The sequence below is a fragment of the Cyprinus carpio genome, chromosome A5 (assembly GCF_018340385.1).
Source record: "Cyprinus carpio isolate SPL01 chromosome A5, ASM1834038v1, whole genome shotgun sequence".
Taxonomy (NCBI): Eukaryota; Metazoa; Chordata; class Actinopteri; order Cypriniformes; family Cyprinidae; genus Cyprinus; species Cyprinus carpio.
Window position 1 is genome coordinate 425,197 of NC_056576.1, and position 20,309 is coordinate 445,505.

The 20,309-nt window shown below is 36.8% G+C and overlaps 1 pseudogene; it reads right to left on the reverse strand.

Moving 5' to 3' along the window:
- Positions 1 to 271: 271 nt before the first annotated feature.
- LOC109060193 overlaps positions 272 to 20,309 on the reverse strand; it is a 39,346-nt pseudogene continuing 19,308 nt past the window's right edge.

Sequence of the window (20,309 nt, forward strand, 5' to 3'; positions counted from 1 at the left end):
TATAAAAACACTATATATATATAGCCAAAAAGAGAAGCTGGCCTTGAACAATACAATCATTTAGCTGCATGTAGGTCACACTGAACCACAGTGCAATTTACAAGTAAAGAAATTGTGTTTGTATATTTTTCAGGGAATTTAGAGAATGGAGATTTGGAGGAAAAAGTGCATAGAAAAGCAAAATGAAATGCTGTAGAATGACAATCCAGACAGCAAAAATAAATAAGTAAACGAGTCCCACTCACAATAGATGGTGTGGAGGTGGCAGTCTTGATGGCAGGGGTGGTTATTCTCTGTATTCTTGCTTAGCTTGTTGTCTAGGATGGTTCTTCTTGACCAATTTGAGATCACGGTTCTTGCCTGGGATGTATCCATGTTTCAGGGATATCAGGACAGGGGTCTCCATTCTTCCCTTCAAACCATTCCTCAGCCTCCAGCGGGGGCCTCCGGACCAGCAGTGTCAGGGTAAAGGTCATCCTGGAACAAGTCCGACTGATGGAAGGAAGAGTGTTATAAGATATGCAGTAGACGAATCAGGCAAATCATTCAATCAATCATGCAAAAGATGCAGGTGCAGAGTTCAGTTACTTGATGTCAAAGCTGTTTTCTCAATTTATGTCTGTTGACCATTCTTTTGTGGCCAGTGAAAATGTTGTCCACGTATCGTCATATATTTTATGGAAACAATATTTATATTTTGCAACAAATAGACTACCATTCAAAAGCTTGTTGTCATTAATAGTTCACCTAAAAATTAAAAAATTTCATGTTTATCTGCTTACCCCCAGGGCATCCAAGATATAGATGTCTTTGTTTCTTCAGTAGAACACAAATGGAGATTTTTAACTCAAACCGTTTTTCAAACCGGAGTCTGTCAGTCATATAATGCAAGTGGATGGGAATCACGGCTTTGAGAGTCATAAAAAACATAAACAAAACCAAATTAAAACCTGTGGCTCGTGACGATACATTGATGTGTAAAGATAGATTGAGATTGTAGATAGAGTGTCAATGGTCCATTTGAGAGATAGGTGGCGGTGGTAATGCACTAAGGCTGCGATCTGCCGTTAAGCAAGAAGAAAAAACGCCTCACGCTGGCTGAAGAAGACACAAAATACAATCACAACACATAAAACACTGCGAAAAAAATAAAAAAAAAAAAAAAAAATATAAATACTGTTCAGTTTCTTGCACTGACAGATCATTTCGTGTCGTTTCACATCAATGTATCGTCAGGAGCCCCAGGGTTTAAATTGGTTTGTTTGTGTATGTGTATGTTTTTTTGACTCTCAAAAGCCATGATTCCCATCCACTTACATTATACGACTGACAGACTTCAATGGTTTGAGTTAAAAATCTCTGTTTGTGTTCTACTGAAGAAACAAAGGCACCTACATCTTGGAAGCCCTGGGGGTAAGCAGATAAACATAAATTTTTCATTTTTGGGTGAATTATCCCTTTAAGGCTTAAGAACATTTTTGATGTGGCTAGTGAAAATTTTGGCAGCACTGGCCCTTAACTATCTTACACAGGTCCTGGGTCAGGGGGATTATTCTTATTATTGAACCCTTATTAAAAACATAGGGACACAAACATAAAGAAGAGGAAGTGAACAACGCTTTCTATTTTGGACACTGACTCCTCCAGCACTGTTGCCTAGGTGCCGTGGTAAACAGTTAACTCACGGTACTTTATGGTCTACAAGTTGGTTTGAACATACTGCGGTTTAAAGCCAAATAATAAAATGTGATGAAAGACCTATAGTGGAGGTTAATAACATTTACATTTATGCATTTAGCAGACGCTTTTATCCACTTACAGTGCATTTAGGCTAAAAAAATTATTATTATTTTTTTTTTTTTTACCTAACATGTGTTCCCCTGCCACAGAAACACTTTGATTAAACTGTTAAACACTAATAGAACAGCTCTTTGACAATGTCAGAAAACAGAAGCCAAAGAAGTGAAGTTGTGGCTCAGAATATACAGTCCAGGCTGCAGGGGGCTGCTGTACTCTTAAAAACAAAATAGCAAAACAACTCAAAAGGCTCACTTTTCTTGGCACGGGTCATGATGATAGGTTCACACTTTCTCTCATGCAGTTTGTAAAACCTGAGAACACACAAACACACAAGCACACACGTCTATTAGCACATTTCATGAAGGCAGCAGACGTTAGTGCAGTCATAAACAGAACAAGGTGTGAGACGGGGAAATACCAATATACAAAAACAAACACACCAAGCAATTACAACATGAGCCTTATATGCCCATAAAATGGAACCTCTATTAATGCATCACTCTCATTAGGAATATAATCTTATTCTGAAGGATCCAGTAGCCCTTTGTTAACCCAGGTCCTAGTGCTGCCCTCTTTTGGGTGGGACTGGGACTCTATCTTCCCTGCATGCACTGGTGTTGACAAATAGCACTCAAAAAACTATATAATATATATATATATTATATATATATATATATATATATATCATATATATATATATATATATATTATATATATATAAAATATTAGTAAATCAGTATATAAGTACAATGTGCTCATACAATGTGGAAATATTACATGGTATTAAAAATAGGATTAAAAATAAATAAATAAATAAATAAATAAACCTGGTCATATTCCTGACATGTTTCATGAGATTCTACCACGTGCTACCATCAGCTGAATAAATTATTCAGTTGCTATACCTTGCGATCTCACACTTGTTGACGTCCAGTCCTCTCTTTGGCATGTATCCCATGCCCTCTGAGGCTCCTTAGGTGGTGAAGGTGTTGAGGTAATGGACAAAAGGAGCTTCATCCGTGATCTCAAAGTAACGGATGCTGCTGTCACCCTATTAGAGATAAAACATCAGTCAGACACTAAAACCTTAATGTTACTACCATCATACCATTTCCAATAAATAAACAGAATGCAACATAATAAATACTAAATATCCAGGTGTACACACACTGTAAAATACTGTTACAATTAAATGTTTTTCTACTTTAATATATTTTAAAATGCAGTTTATTCCTATGATGACAAAGCAGTTTTTTTTTTATCATCATTACTACAGTCTTCAGTGTCACACGATCTTTCAGAAATCATTCTATTATGCTGATTTGATGCACAAGAAACATTCCTTATTAGTATCAATATTTTTTTGTGTGAGTTTAAAAAAAAAAAAAGAAATTCCAAAATAACTGCACTTATTTGAAAACATAAATTTATATTATAAATGTCTCTACACTGTTACTTTTTGACAGCTACCCCAGACTTTAAAACGGTAATGTATGTGCTGCGTCTACCTTCCCACACAGGTAGACCACATTAGTATCGGGATCATAGAAGGGCAGGAGGACTCCATTACTGGTGTCCATCTCATGGACAGAAACTGGCTCCTCCATATTGTCCTGACAGACAGACAGAGCAAATATATGGTCTAAATATATTAAAAAAGGACAATTATACGTCACTTCCCATCAGAAACTACAACTAAACTTATTTTCTTAATCTGGAAAACGTAAGAAAGATCAAAGTTAGGCAAGCCTTAAGTGTATCTGTCTGCATTTATTTATGAGCAGGTGTTAGGATGAAATGTCTATGGTTTCCATGGCAACTTACCGGATCCCAGAGGGCGAGTTGTCTCTCGCTCATGCGGCTAAAACCAGTGGTGAACACTTTGCCATCAGACAGGAAAATAGCTCTTATGGGCCTGGCACCCTCATGGGCCTTGTCCTTCTCCTGTCAGCGAGGCACACCATAATACATCACAATACTGCTCACATTCACTCAAAACTGAGCAGCCGAATGCTTTTAAGTCAAGTAAACACAACAACATACAGCACTTCAGCTGACAGAGAAAAGCCAGAGAAACATGTCAAGCCATGTAATTCAGAAGCTATTATATTCAGAGATACCAAATAAAATCTATAAACACTACCAGTCCATTTGCTTCAGAAAAGCAAGCACTCACCGCAACAATGTCCTCCTTGCGCGGGTCGATCACACGGACCTTCTTGTCCTTGCATGCTGTGCAGATGAGACTGCCGTTGCGGTTCCAGCAGACACTGAAGATGATGTCAGGGTGCATATCCTCAAGGGTGATTATGGCTTCCCCCGTCCCCACATTCCAGATGATAATCACATTATCACAGCCTGCAGAAAACCCAAAAGAAAATGGGGAAATAATCACGTTTGAATGTTAAAGAAGCTATTTATTGGACAGCAGCTTGAGCTGCTTTTTCCATTGCAACTATTTTGACAGATACTGATAAAAGTGTCAAAACATTAAAAACACATCTGTTATGGCTCCTATCAAAGTTCCTTCTCCCTGATGGATCAGGTGAGGCTTCTCACCTGCGCTGAGCAGGACGTTGCGGGCGGTGGGATGCCAGGTAACGATTCCCACTCTCTTAGAATGACCCTCCAGCACCACCACTGGCTCTGGCATGGAGGTCACCAAACCATTCTCTGGGATCTGCCACACCTGAAAACAACAACAAATATTCAAATTCAAATATTCAATTCATCTAAAATATTATTGAAGTGCAAGTATACATAGAAATGAAGTATATCGTTAACCAAGACTAAAACCATTACAAAATCACTTTCGGCAAATTAAATCATGCTGAAATAAAAATACATAAATATTAAATGGAAAAAATTAGACGTAAACTGAAAAATCAGAAATGCTGCCTTGGCAACCTATCTGAAATAAAGTTTAAGTTTAAGTACTATATTGCTAAAAACTAAAACAAATGAAAATAAAGCTAAACAGAAATATTTAAAAAATAATAATAAAATGATATAACTAACTTACTAAAATGAAAACTGAAATATAAAAATAAATGCTAATTAAAATATTAATAAATACCAAATAGCATATAAATAACACTAAATCAAACATACAGTACTTGCTAAAATTAATCATATTATGAACCAAAAATGTAATTATACAAATCACCTTGTTTTACTTAATAATTAATTTGCCAGGAGGTTGCAAATATCAGCATAAAAATTAAAATATTTATTTTTGTTTGTTTGTTTTTTTAATGAAAATAAAATTTAGAAATGTTGTATTGGCAATTAACTGGAAAAAAAATTACAACTGAAACGGATATAGAAATAGAGAAAAAAAAAACATAAAATGACAAGTGCATAACTAACTTACTAAAATTTAAAATATATAAATGCTAATTAAAAAAATACCGACTGTATATAAATAACAGTAATTTAAACAACTATGTTTAATTCAGTGTTGGTTTAATTACATTATGATGAAATCTGATTAAACTATTTTGTTTCACTTTAGGTTAATTTTCAAAATTACATAATTTTCACCTGTTTCAATCATTTTCCTGAAGGGTGGCAGCAGAGGGCAAATAGTCCAGCAGAGTTTTGATTTTAAACAACGATTAAAAGTACAGATGTTCCTCCACATTTTTATGACAGAAACAGTAATAGTAGTATGCGATTTTTAAGTCAGCCTCTCTCCTTAACTTCCTTTCTTCTCAGCTACACACTGATTATTCTCAGCATTTATTACATACAACAGCTCTCAGAAACACTTGATTCTGATTGGATAATCACAACATTTTAAGACTAAATATTTCTATATAATAGACTGGATGAGTGTACATTATTCCCTCACATAGCCATCACTAAACCCGTTTAATGTCATGATCATCATCATCCCCTAAACACATCATACTGTAGGTAACTAATGAAATTGCCCTCCAGCATGTCTATACCTCAATATAATTCAGATTTCATGAGCCTGGGAACAGTAGGGCAAAAAAACAAAACAAAACAAGACATAGGAGTCATCAACTTTCCAGGACTCGGTATTCCCCAAGAGAGGACAAGAGACAGAGTCCTGTTAAACTCAACACTCATTACACGTACGCAAGCACTAGAGCTGCTGTTTTTTCTGCAAACTGGCCAAACAAGGGCTAGTAGCATGATAAATAGACCCAGAGCCAGCCAGACTGACCTCAGAACTATAAAATAGTAACTGCTGATTCAATGACTTCAGGCTGGGCTTCAACTAATCTAAAACAGTCCATTCTGTGATCCGATCTACTGCCGCTCACATGAGTCATGGGGCAGACTTTGCCAGCCACACATGGACTCAATGGGTGGGTGGAGATGTGATGCCAGCTATTCAAGGAAACTTTATCTACAAATGGTCATATCCACCCAATCAATAAACAAGCTTTAGAATGACTGCAGGGGTTTAGCTAGGGTTGTACTACATACAATAAAAATAAACAGCACAATGCCATCTTGTGAATTTCTGGACAATCAAAACTTGCTGCTATTCAACAGTTAAGTCAGTGTTAACACTTTTTAGCATTAAATTGATTAAAAAGTAACAAAGAAGATACAATTTCTATTTCAAATAAATGCTGTTCTTTTTAATATTTCTGAGTCAAAGAAGCACCAAATCAGCATATTAGATTTCTGAAAGATTATGTGACAAACTGTTTTCAACATTCCTATTGATAATAAATGTTTCTTGAGCACCAAATCAGCATATTAGATTTCTGAAAGATTATGTGACACTGAAGACTGGAGTAATGATGCAGAAAATTCAGCTTTGGCATCACAGCATCTGCCAAAACACTGAAAACAATTGTATCATTAAAAACAAAACATTCTGATTTTCCACTAGATATTTTCGCCTTCATCTCATCAGCAAATTCGCTTTTGGCACGCTCTACAGCAACTGAGCACTCAAGGTCTGGGTATACTTCACTTTCAGTGTTCTGTTCCCTCTCGCACACAACCGAGTCCACACAGCTTTCAAAGAATACTCGACCGTGACACGCACAGTATCACCTACTTGACACACTGCCTCAACATTCACCTCATTTACATGACAGCAAATGTAAGGAAGAGTGACGTACCATCACGGTGCAGTCTTCAGATCCGCTAGCGATGACCTGGTCATTGTGAGGACACCAATCGATGTCCAGAACAGGGCCAGTGTGGCCACATACTGTAGGGTAGGCCTTATCGATACGGCCCGTCTGCAGAGAGAAAACACAAAGACAAATATTAGATTATGAAAGCATTCGGCTCTTTGGGTAAATGAAATGAGCTCTGACAATACCAGCTCTACTGAACACCAAAACAAACACTAACCGCCTGGCCTGCGCTCATGAAATGAAGCCATTCTTCTCCAAATTTTCAAACAATAGCTCATCCGTTCATTCAAACCAATAGCAGAAAATATTTACACATGGCATCTGATTCATAATAAAAACAGATTGCTGGGCTTTTGTTCTCGCAGCTCGGCTTCAAATGCAGGCACAGAAACACACATGCTACGGGCCCTTGACCCTTTCACTCAGAGGGAAAGGTCACAAGGAGGTTTGGGCATGAAGAAAGTGTGCCACAAATTTGCCACAATTACAAAAAAAATATAAATCCATCTATGATAATTATAACCCACGACAGTTAAATATTGCAGATCAAATTAAGTCTATTTTATTTAGCTGTAAATATACATTTAACCAATATTGGGAATAGAATTATAAATGTAAAGCACATCTTATTTTTGTAAATATTTGATTCCTTCCATCAATTCTTTAAAATGGACAGTTTAAATCAATCAGTTCAGAGATCTTTTGCATCATAAGTCAAAAATCTTTTAATTATATTTTTTTAAAAGTAGGTAAATAAACATTGGTGCACATAAACTCAAGTCTTATTTATTAATTTTTTTAAATAATTTTTAAATGTATTTAACTTTTATACTATATTTGAATTTCCAAATAATACTAAGATTTTGTATTTAAAGAGATGTAGACTAGTCCAAAGGCAGCCAGATTTCACCATCACATCCATTGAGACTGTTTGCACGCATGTTGTATATGAAAAACAGTGTATTTGAAACAAGATTTCCCTTCTCTCCCTTGTACACAGCAAACAAAGAAGCCAAATAAAGGCATGGCTGCGGTCCCATGCCTAGTCAGCTGACTTCCTGATGACATCAGTGCCCTCTGCTCTCCGGGTCACGACCTTTGATCTCTTGTGAATCCACAATCTCTGCACAGGGCTGTGTGATCAGGTGTCATCTGATCATGTGTCGAGAGACGACCACACCCACACTTTTGTCCACGCTACTGCTTTGCCCATGGTGCGATGACATCACAGCAGAAAGCCCAGCCCAGTAAAACACAACAGCCTGAGATCTTCTCAGGCCCTGTACAGAAAGACACTACCCACCTGTGTGGAAAACCACTCTGCGTACACATTCCTTCTCAAGTCTGGGCATGGTTATAACACAGCCTTATGAAAGAAAGACTACTGTTCACAGCTATTTGCTAGCTAACCACCCCGTTTCTTTTGAAATGCTTGTGGTAGTTTCAAATGAGAAGAACGAACAAGGCACCAAAACAGCATTTCGCAAGAAAAGATAAGAGGTAACTGGAGAGAAAGGAAGACAGAGGAATACGTAAGATGAAGTTCCTGAAACAGGGAAAATAATCCAAGAATCACACACAGAGGCCTGTTATCAGGAACACCGATTACCAATCACTTCATGATCAGCCAAACAAGCCTACAGACAGACTGGCTCTGACACACTGATACAGTGCTGCCGCTTGCCAATAAAAACAGAATTCACTTAAAGTTCCTAACTTAAAATCCAGCTGTGGGCAGCAGTCTGTCAACCATCACATGCACCAAAAAAACAACAAAACAAAATACGTGTTTGCATGAGACTAGTGTGAGAGAATCACTGATGTTGTCTGTGTTAGGAACTTATGGCGATGCGATGCTGGTAAACACCATACGTCCAGAGAGGAATGTGACGCAACTACCTGTAAAGCACTGTTGGAAAAAAAGTCATGGAAACAGAACGTCATGCATCAAGAAAAGTTCTGACACATTTCAACAGTTTTACAGAATTTACATTTTTGCCTAACATTTCTGCATTTTACCATTTCTTACTGTAAATGTAATAAAAACAAAAACTAAATAAAATTAATTAATAAATGTACAAATAAAATGAACACTGATGGAATCGAGTCAATCCTTGGGCAGCAGTTGTTTAACCATCACATGCTGCAAAAGAAAACATACCACTGATCCTTTGCACTTCTTTTTTGGCTTGTTTGGTCATAGACATGTGGAAGGAAGCGATGGCAGAAAAGACAGGGGAGGTGATTTAAGGCCACTAGTTCTCTCAAGAGAACCTTCCTGTTAATCAAAGCCTCTAAAAGAGGAAGATCAGGATGATGCACACATTAGCCGCTATATTGATTTAATAACATTATTGGCATTTGGAAGCAAAATGTCATCAGTGATCATTTGTTATGGATTCTAGATTGGCTTGCTTTATTATTTATTAACACATTCAGAGAGAGTATATAAAACTTGTCTATGTGCTTATACATGCAGGCTTGTGATCACAAGGATGAAAAAACAGAAATGCAGCTATAGAGTGATTACATGATTCTAGATCTTTTGAAAGCCTAGTAAAGATCCATTATAGAACAAAATCTGTCGGCAAGATGTCTATATGATGTGTGCACTTTCACAGACATTGTTAGAGTGCCTGCTCATAAGAAATACAAACAAGTTACAGCAGTTACAGGTGGTTTTTTTTTTTTCAATGTTTTGATTGGCTGATTTTATGATGAAAAAAAGTCTGAGATTAATCCAGCATGCATTATGCTAAACTTATATTATGAATATTTATGTGAATTAATTATAGCTTGCTAAAACCGGAGCCATCCAAAATTGCCATTGCAGTGCAGTTAGTCTAACCTGTTGCGTAGCAACAGTAGCAGCATTACTGCAGATCCTCACCTCAAGTAACACAGATCTGCCTTAACCTATACAACCAATAAACCATATTTTAAAACAAGATTCTCACCTCAACAAAACCAAGTCAGAGAGAGAGAGAGAGAGAGAGAGAGAGAGAGTTACCAGTGGAGAGAGACATGGAAAGGAGGAAATGAAAGAGACAGAAAGACGGGACACACTGTGGAGGTGGCAAACAGAAAGTATTACAGAGGCAGAGCCGCTTTCTGCAGTAGCTGAAGCATGTCTGTCTTATCTAGTCAGCATGGAAATTTCCATTTCCTCTGCGAGCCCATGAGGACCCAGAGGCAGCAGACTACAGCTGACCTGACTGAAGCACCCCAGCAGCTGTCCAACCAGACGTCATGTCATTTTTACATGAGCCACACATACAGCCAATCAGGACTGAGAGGCCGGAGCCAACTGTGTGTCAGAATGAGAGCTGCTCAGGGCCAGCAGGTGTATGCAGTTGGCTAATACACATGACCTAAATGGAGGAGGGTAGAATAGAGTAAAGAAATGAGGTAGAAAGATCACCAGATAAGAGAGATCCTGTGGTTTAACACTCAACCCGTTTTTTTAAAAATACATTAAATTATTTTAAACACAAAAATGCAATTTATTCTGGATGAACAACCTAAAAAAACAGTTAAGTAGGAATATGCAAGTTTATATATAATTATTATTTTGATATCTAATTTATTATATTATAAATAAAAAAAAGAATTAATTAAATCACAAAGTTACTGACTCTTGCCATCTTGATTTATAGACAAATTATAAAATAAAACAGTTGTTTCATATGTCCAATTCTGTAAAGGACAGAAGAAATGCATTATTCTAAATAAAATAAAATAAAATACAATTTATTCTGGATGAATAACCTAAAAAAATAATAGAGTAAAATTAAATAAATTATATAATAATAATAATAATAATAATAATAATAATAATAATAATTATAATAAAAACATGTATTTAATTAAATATGATATTTCAAAAATAATAAATATTATATAAATAAATAAACAAAAAAAAAAGAAAACTACCAAAGACCACATTACACATCAAACAAAAAACAAAAAATCCCCTTCACACTGCCCCTTTTTCTATGCTCCTATCAAAGAATCTATTGGGCGCAAGCACTGTGCTTCAGCCTATGGAAAGGAAAGAGGAAATGGGTCTGGAAGGCTGACAGGCAGGGAGCTGAGGATGACCATATAAGGTAAAATCTGCAGTCAGCAGCCGCCAGGGCTCAGTCAGTGCAGCAGGAACAGTAGGGGGCTCCTGGAATACAGACTGGGAATCAGAATGATACATCCATGGCCACACACACCGACACACATTAAGTTACATCTGCCCATGTGGCAGCACAGGATGTATGGAGGAAGACTTTGAGGTAAAGAGACTGAACTCTCACTTCCTTCCAGTGTGGCCCTTTTTCATGTTTCTCTCTTCTCATCTGTGGTGTTCTGGTTCTCCTGCTTTCCCGCTTTTCCATGAAGTGACAGCAGGAATCAAACGGGTCTGCACAAGAGCCCAGTTCAGTGGCTGATTTCTTAAATATGTCCAACATATGGTTGGATCAATACTAAATATTTTAGCTTCAATATGATACTAAATCAATACATAAAGCAGCAAATGGACTCGGGTGGCTGATGATATGAAACTAGGGCTGTAGTATACAGATTTACTTTCATTAATATCAATTATTTGTAACCTGTTTACTTTAAACTTTTCAGCAACAACTTTTTCCTTAATTTTTTCTTGTATATGCAACAAAAATGTTTTTTCCCCCCACTGTTTCCCCACTGTCCCCTCATTGTTTATCCAAAAATATTTCATACATGACAACTGTTGGTTCTGATGATTAAATTCTGTGCAAATGTCATGCAAAAAGTGCTAATCTTTTCTTTTATTTTAATAGCTAAGTTGAACACCAAATTGATGAACTTCACAATGATACTTAGGTCTGCGCAATAATGGTTACAAGGTTAAATCACAATTAATTTGCTCAAATGAAAATTTATTAATCACGCTTACTGTCATTTGAAAAAAAAATCATCATAATTATTGAACTTTCACATAATCACAAATCAACTTGCATGGTTTGCTCGCAGGTTTAGACACAGCAAAAAACACAAATGACCATGTGAAAGATAACAGTTGGTTGTTTTACACTTATTTGAGCAGAATATCTCAATAGAGATTGCTAAACTCCAACTTGGATGGTTGCCCGTGTTTTTTTCCATAATGCAGAGAGAGAGCGTGTGCTCATTTTTGCATGGTTGGGAAGATTAAGTAAACCACCAGGCAGAAAACGTATAGATTTAATAGAAAAGCTCATTTCAGAATAAATAAGCTGGCAAATAATCACAGACAATTATGCTTAATAAATTATGAGAAGTAGAAATCATGATCACTATTAAAATATGATTTATCGTGCAGCCCTATCTGAACTGAACCAACATTAAACTGACTGACTTGAGGTGAATAAAGACTTTCTTTAATTTACTCTTTTAGAGCTCCATAGGAGTCTCCATAGCAGAGTTTCCATAATTGATTGTTATTTTCCTGTTTATCTCCATGAAGCTGCTTTGACACAATCTGTTTTGAATTAAGCAGTATAGTAGTAAAGGTGACTTGACTTTTGTGAAACATCACATTAATTGCACATCACATTGGATTAATATACTGCATTCAAAAAAAAAAAAAAAAAAAAACTTATTTAAGAGAAGTCTCTAATGCTCCATGAGGCTGCATTAAATTGACCAAAAAAACACACCAAAAACATTAATACTGTGAAATATTATTACAATACATAATGTCATACATCACTGTAAATGTCTTTACTGTCATTTTTTATTTAGTCTGGATTTAATTTAACTTGCTAAAAAAAGTATTAATTTAATTTATTAAAAAAAAAAATCTCACTGATCCCAAACTTTTAATCAGAGTACAGATAAAATACAGATTTTTGTATTTCAGAAATGACAAATTCCGTAAACTTAAAAACGAAAACACTTAATTGAATCTTACAAGTAAACGCATTAATGTCCCATTGCCACAACCTCTGAACAAAAGGCCAGCAGGTCCACCTAAAATCACTGTAGTGCATACAGTCAATACAGGTTAAGCTCTATCATCAGCATTGTCATGCATATCATGCCAAATTTACAGGGATTTCCAGCTTTACATGGTCATGACAGGAAAGACAAGCCATTTTATCCCATCTCATCTCGTTTACATGTATAATGCATTAGCCTTATCACACGTTTGCTTCCATTGCAAGGCTTCACAACTTAATTTTTTTAAACTGGAAATGATTATCTGTTATATTCAACATTACCCGACAAATGCTGATCTGAAAACATCAACTGCAGCAGACTGACTCAAATGACCATGTAGTAAGATTCAAATTCAAAACTTTGTCACTAAATACATGCTCTGGAAGTCTGGTTCCTCGCTACTTCAGGATTTGAGCTCTAAAGGGAAATAGTTGCCAATATTATAACACTGGTTGCATAAGTGTAAACGGGCAGTTTCCTGTGGAATGGTTCATATTTTGTGCTATAAACTAAATATTAGAGGTGGTCAGGCAGAAGGGATGAAAATTAGTCACCGCGGTCAGTGTGAATGGAAAGCATGAAAATGCAAGCTCTGCGGAAGGCTACAGCCATCCATTTCCCACTGGCTTCCTTCATACGTTAATGACAGAATACAGCTATGTGAAGGGGGAGGGTGTGGAGAGAAAGACAGACAACATGTGATTAGTTAGACACCTGATGGCTTCTTGAGAGGGAGAGACAATGAGAGTCTGATTCATGCTGCTCTGCCTCCCACACAAAGAATCCAGCCACAGCCCAACTGAAACTCCCCCCAGCCTCACAGGACAGCACTACAGAACATCACTGCTCCTTACGGCAAAACACACACTCGAGTCAGTTAAAACACATACAAATGCCTTCATTGAGGAGTGGGGCATCTCGCCATGACATGCCATTTTCAGGTTAAGATAGAAGGCAGCTCAGTCTATCAAGTAATAAAAAATAAAGAAAAGTGTCTAAAACAAGCACAGTGAAAGCATGCAATATTGATCTCTGTCTATCTATATATAATAAAATTGAGTGACAGCAAATGATATTTCCACAAAATTAAGTTTAAATGATCACTTAATTGATAATAATTACTTAATTAACTGAAATTATTTACAAACATCAGAAAAATATATAAATAATCCAAATCCAATCCAAAATCAAAAATACTACAATAAATTTTGGCAAACAAAACACAAATGACCAGTTTTAAAAATTCTATATTATTTAGAATAAATCATTTTATAAATACATTTATACAATAAGTGCACAACATTTAGAAGGTTAAATTAACATTTTTAAATAAATATAAAAAAAGCACAGTTCAAAGTAATAAAAGTAATTAATAACTTCATTAATTTTCTGGCTAATGACAACAAAATGGCCAGCATTAAAATTCTATATTATTTAGAATAAATAAGATTTCATGAATAAATTGAAAATAAAACACTATAAACTAAAATAAATGAATTTAGGCTCACAACATTATAAAGTATGAAATTGTTTAGTTATTTTGAGATTTTCTAAAGATTTAACAGTGTTATTAAATAATTAGTGTTATTAAAGACTAAATAAAATTTAAGTGAGTTAGATGAAAGCAAGAATAATCAAAAAAAAAAAAAAAAAAAACACATGACATGAGCATGTACAATGAAATTACAAATTTTGACCGATGCTGATGTCAAAATAAATAAATATAAATAAATAAATAAAATAGAAGAGAACTACAGGAATGCTGTCCCAGTGTTGAGACAAATACGGGCCAACTAAATGCCAACCCACCCTGATTGTGTCCCAGGGCCTGCTGATACAAGTCTATCACTTACCTTATCAGCATAGTCCACCAAAAAAATGAAAAATTCTGTCATTATTTCCTCATCCTCATGTTATTCCATATTATATCTTCTGTTCCACAGAAGTCAATCAAACAGGTTCGGAACAACATGAGGATGAGCAAATGAAGAATTAAGATAAGCATACTGAAACCCCATCGGCTTTTAGACAACACTGGCCACTTACACTTCTAGAGCTTCGAACACTACCAATACAGCTACCATTGCTCCCTGTTGGGAAACAATAGAGAGACACATGGGTGTGAGGATTTTGGGGAATCAAGTGAGATTGAGGAGTTCCCATACTGATTTGAGAGGGGAAACAAAGAGCTGTGCAGGACCTGGCATACGCACAGGGACAATAGCTCCCCCAGAGCCAGCTGTCTGATTGCAGGGGGCTTCTGGGAATGGGGCGGCCTGGGAAAACGGACCATAGACTTATGCACTGCTGCACTGAATCAGAGCAGATACTTAGGGAGGGGTGCAAAGCATTAGATGAAACAGAAGGACAGCAAGCAGGACATAACAAGAACACAAAGAAACAAAAAAAGACATGGTGCGGATAAACTGAAATGAAGAGTGTGATGCTACGTTTCGTTTGAAGGCTAAATGTAAAGAAACCTTACAAAAAGCAAGTTATGACAAACTCACATAACCCCACCGATTTCACATACTGCAAGTGTGAAGCTCAGAACTTGTTTAAAAGGCAATATTTAAACAAAACTATGTAAATCTGTAGAATACAAAAGCAGTGACATACAGATTCTTTCACAAAAACCTAGAAAGTCGCTGCAAAAAATGTTTAATCCCAGCTCATTTTAGTCCTACGTCAAAGGAACGGACAGATGGATCAAGCAATCTGCTCAGAGAAAACACAACAGTGAGAATATGAGGACAAACTTGATTTATATTCACAGATTAATAAATTCCCCTCACATTTGCCTCACGCTTCTGAACATTGGGTTTGGAATGACAAAAGGATTTATACTTGAGTACTCCATCAGATGACCAGAAACCTCAGCTTTATGAAGGCTTCAAGAACCGACAATAAAACCAATAATGTAAACAGCATAAGAGTCATTTGTAACTGTACTCAGTAGGCTGAGCTCGTCTGGCCAGCCAGCTGAGCGCTTGAGTGTGACATCATTTACAAGCGAGTGCACGTGTTGGTGTGTGACGCTGATGACAGGCTTCGGGATCCAGGCGAGAGCATGGAGAGGTTTGGATTTCACAGTCGTGTCTGAGCGCTCTCTAATTACAGAGAACTGTTCCGCTTGTCAACACCACTGCTTTGGGTTGTCGAGCTAATCAGGCCAGTATTACCACAGTAATCTAAGATGTGTCAAATGACACCATCAGATTTATGAATCCAGCACTTTCTGCATATGGCCACCCTACAAAAATACATAACTCATAACTAAGTCTTAAAGGAATAGTTCACGACCCAACCATGTGATCATTTACTCATCTATTTTATGGTGAACATAGAAGATATTTTGAGAAAATGTGTTTGTTTGTTTTTTTGTCCAGAAAATGGAAGTCATTGGTAACCAAATCCAGAGCCGGTGTTCTGATGCAGAGCCCGCATGCTCTGCGCCTTGTTTGCAAGCAGAGGAATGCACACGCATGCATCGTGGTACTCTCGTTAACTGTCAAAGACTGAATAAAGTCTTTATTTTAGTTTTCTTTGTGCACAAAAAGTATTCTCGTAGCCTAGTAAAAAAAAACAACTGATGTCACATGGACTATTTTTAAGGGGTTATATGATGCTTTTTTTTAAAGATAATTTTTGTGTATTTGGTGTAACAGAATATGCTGACATGCTTTAATGTTCAAAAAACACATTATTTTTCAAATACTGTACATTATTGTAGGTCCTCTATGCCTCGCCTCTCTCAAATGCGTGGTTTTCTACAAATTCCCTCCTTCTTACAAGAGCAGTCTGCTCTGATTGGCCAACTGACCCAGTGCATTGTAATTGGCCAAGCACCACAAGCAACTTGTCGGAAATGTTACACCGCTTTCTATAATTGCGAGCTTCATCTTTCTAAATAAATGTAAAGACAGTTAATTAATATCCTTAGCTTTACCCAACAGTTCAAGCTCGAAAGGGGAACAGAGTCGCGTGACCGACACAGTGATGAAGCTCCTATGTGTTTGCAGTACACAAGCCATGGACGGTTAAGACAGCTGACTCCACTGTGTGACCCTGTCTCTCTCTCACACACACACACGATGCACAAAACTCCACATTTGAACAGTCAATAGTAAATATCGTAGCAAAGTCAGAATTAACTCCTCTCCTAGGTACTCGAAACGGGTCGTCCATAAAATGCTTTGCTGTTCTATTGTAAGTAATCTTAAAGCTTCCTAAATGCATCTACTTTCGGAAGGCCAAATAAAGTGGTTTTGCTTTTGCCTAGATACATCATCTCCCTGATATGGCTGCTTCAACACTAACTGCGGTTAATGAAACCACACCTTCTTTCTTTACGTGAACATTTGGGCAGCATTACGCAAATATTTCCACATAGTGACGTAGACATGTGGGGGCGTGTTAGAACGAGCCATTTTAGGGGGGTGTGGCAGAGTCTTAACTTTGATAAAGAATATCTCTTTGGATTTGAGACTTTAGTCTTTGCAACTTTACAGATCTTCTTTATGCACAAAGAGCTTGTAACACTCTAAAGAGAAAGGAAAAATTGAAAAAAAAAAAAAAAATCGCATTATATGACACCTTTAACGATGTCCTTACTACCTTTCTGGGCCTTGAATGTGGTAGTTCCGTTGCTGTCTATGCAATCTTCTTCAAATGAGCTGGAAAAATCAGAGAATGAACCACAGACTTCAACATGCACAAACATGAAGACTCACTAAACCCACGAATGCTAAACCACTAAACCATGTACATAGCAGACTAGGTGACACACACACTCCATCCAGATGAAGCAAATCTCTACCTTTGTAACACAAGCAGACGGCAGTTCCATGACGGAAGGTTAAAGAGGGGAGTGCATTATGCGCCGGGGTAAGAAAATCCCTACAGACCCGAGATCTTCATCACACGTATCATATGACAGTGCGCTGCAGCTTCGACTCGCAAATTTGACTTTTGTCATCACATCTGTACTCAGAATGCCTTTAGGAAAAAAATATATCCTTACATCATTGGGTAACAAATAACTGAGTTCAACAGCTTAGTCAGAGGTGGAAATGCCAATACGGTCACATAGGGCCGTCAAAATGTCTGAAAACTAAATTGCAATTTTCTACTTAAATATTATCAAAATTCAAATTATATTCAAATTTAAAAGGCATAATTTCAGTTAGGGGAAAAAAAGCTTTTGGCTTCTCTCCTGAGGCCACAAAACATAATAAAATAACACTTGAAAAAAAGTGCATAATGTTTATAATAATGTTTATAAAACATTATTAATAAAGTTGTTTAATTAGAAAAAAAACAGCACCATGCATGTATGTATAGTTTAATACAAAGGACTGAAAACCAATCACAAAGAGTAGGCTACTTTCTTCATTTAAAAACATGATACACAGTGGGATGAAAAAAAAAACCGCTATAAAAAGTCTTCAGACATGTTTTTTTTAAAAGTTGAACTTTTAATTTGACATGGCTTTCTAAACATGCTGCTCTCTTGTGCGAGATGCGAGTGCAACACTGATAGATGTCCCTCTAGAAAATGTGATAAATGTGCGTTCTGTGTGAACGGCTTGGTTTCAGTTTTGACGTAAACAACATCCACACTGATGCTCTCGTTTTCCGCAACATATTGAATGAACAATGTAGCAGCGCCGCATCTAGTGGGTTCAACTGGATAGGCTAACAAAAGCATTAAAATTCAATGACACTCACATCGTCATCGCATTTCGTGCGCCACTGATAGGCTGCCTGATGGTTGACGCAGACCTAAAATTCAAATGCAACGTTTTTGCATTCAAATGTGGATTTTTTTAAATTCAATGAATATTCAAAATTCAATTTTTTTTTTTTGACAACCCTACTGTCACAGCGGTGTTGATTGTTGTCATTTTGGTGGCGATGCACCAAAATTTTTACAGAAACCAAGATTTTCCAATTTCCTGAAAATCAAAACTGTAAATAACTTCATTTAACAATCAATTGATCAATCACGAAATAATTAACACTCAACTAAAAAAACCTGAGTTGTATACAAATGGAAAAACTTATTTTTCACTGTTTCTGCTTAATATTTTCAGTTTCTGAAATTTCACTGCAACTCTACATGGTTTCAGCCTGGATAATGTGTGATTTTAAACATGTTTTCTTAGTGGAGTGGAGCAAGTACGTTTTCAGCACGACGTGGCCATAGCATGCTCACCAACATTTCAAAGACTTCCAGCAGAGTATCCTCCACTCCTAACAGCTCTGACACAAACGGAATAAAGGCAGACGTCTGATGAATCATACCTATCATCATCACCTCCATTTGTAGAGACCCAAGGTTGTCATTAAGTGTGTATACATGCAAACATGGAAAAAAAAAAAAGCATGACAAAGCTGCAGTTTGAGACCACTTAAGTGGAGAGTGCAGTGAAGATCCCTCCCCCAAGATCAATTTTGCAGAAACGGCCCACAAATCCATTTCATGGCTTGGCTTCTTGTCCACAGCTAGGACATAATCTTTCCTCAGCTTCTTGTAGGTGTAAGACTTCTCTTCTGCTAAAGTAATGTTCCTCTCAAACTTTTAAGGAATAGTTCACCAGAAATATTGACTAGTTCAAAACCTGAGAAATGTTTTTAATCCATGGAACTCAACAAGAAGAATTTATGAATCTTCTTGCCCCTTTTTTTCAAAGTGACAAGATCTAGTGAAGACTCAAAATAACTATACCAAAATGGACTATAAAATATCTATTTAAAGTCAACCCTTGTGTGAAAAAGAGTCTGAAAAAGTTGTTATTCGATGATAAGCTCCCTCAAATTAGCTAGTATGAACCAAATCACCAAAACTGGATGCATCAGTGAGAATTTTAGACTGGATAAAATGGTTAACTGAAAATGACAAAACTCAAAAAATTTGCTTACTATCTGATTATTCAAAGTTTTAACCTTTTTTCCCCTTTTTACAGCTTGACAACCAGTCTAACAAGGACACGACAATATAACAAAAACCATCCCATCACCTGTTTCTCTCCCAGCCCGCTACACTGCGAGTAAATCACTTGCATATGCGACTAAATCTTCACTCTTGGTGACTAAATAATGTCTATCATTAGCCATTGGCCAATAAATTCTTAGATCTTACTCGACAGTGCGAATGTTAGAGGCTAATTACAAGTTTACGCAGATATATTTTCACTCGCTGGACTCTGACTGAGCCCTTGAGTTTTGCTCTCCGTCAAGCGATCTGTACTATTTCAGCTCAATGGATGCGCAGCATACCTGTATTTGACGTACCGTAAACTCTAGTGTGAAGGCACATGGCTAGCCGTCACTCAGCCGTCGCGGCTTCAAACACATGAAAAAAGAGAGCGGGAGTCTTGCATACCAAGCTGAATCGACACAATACATAAAAAATATATTCTT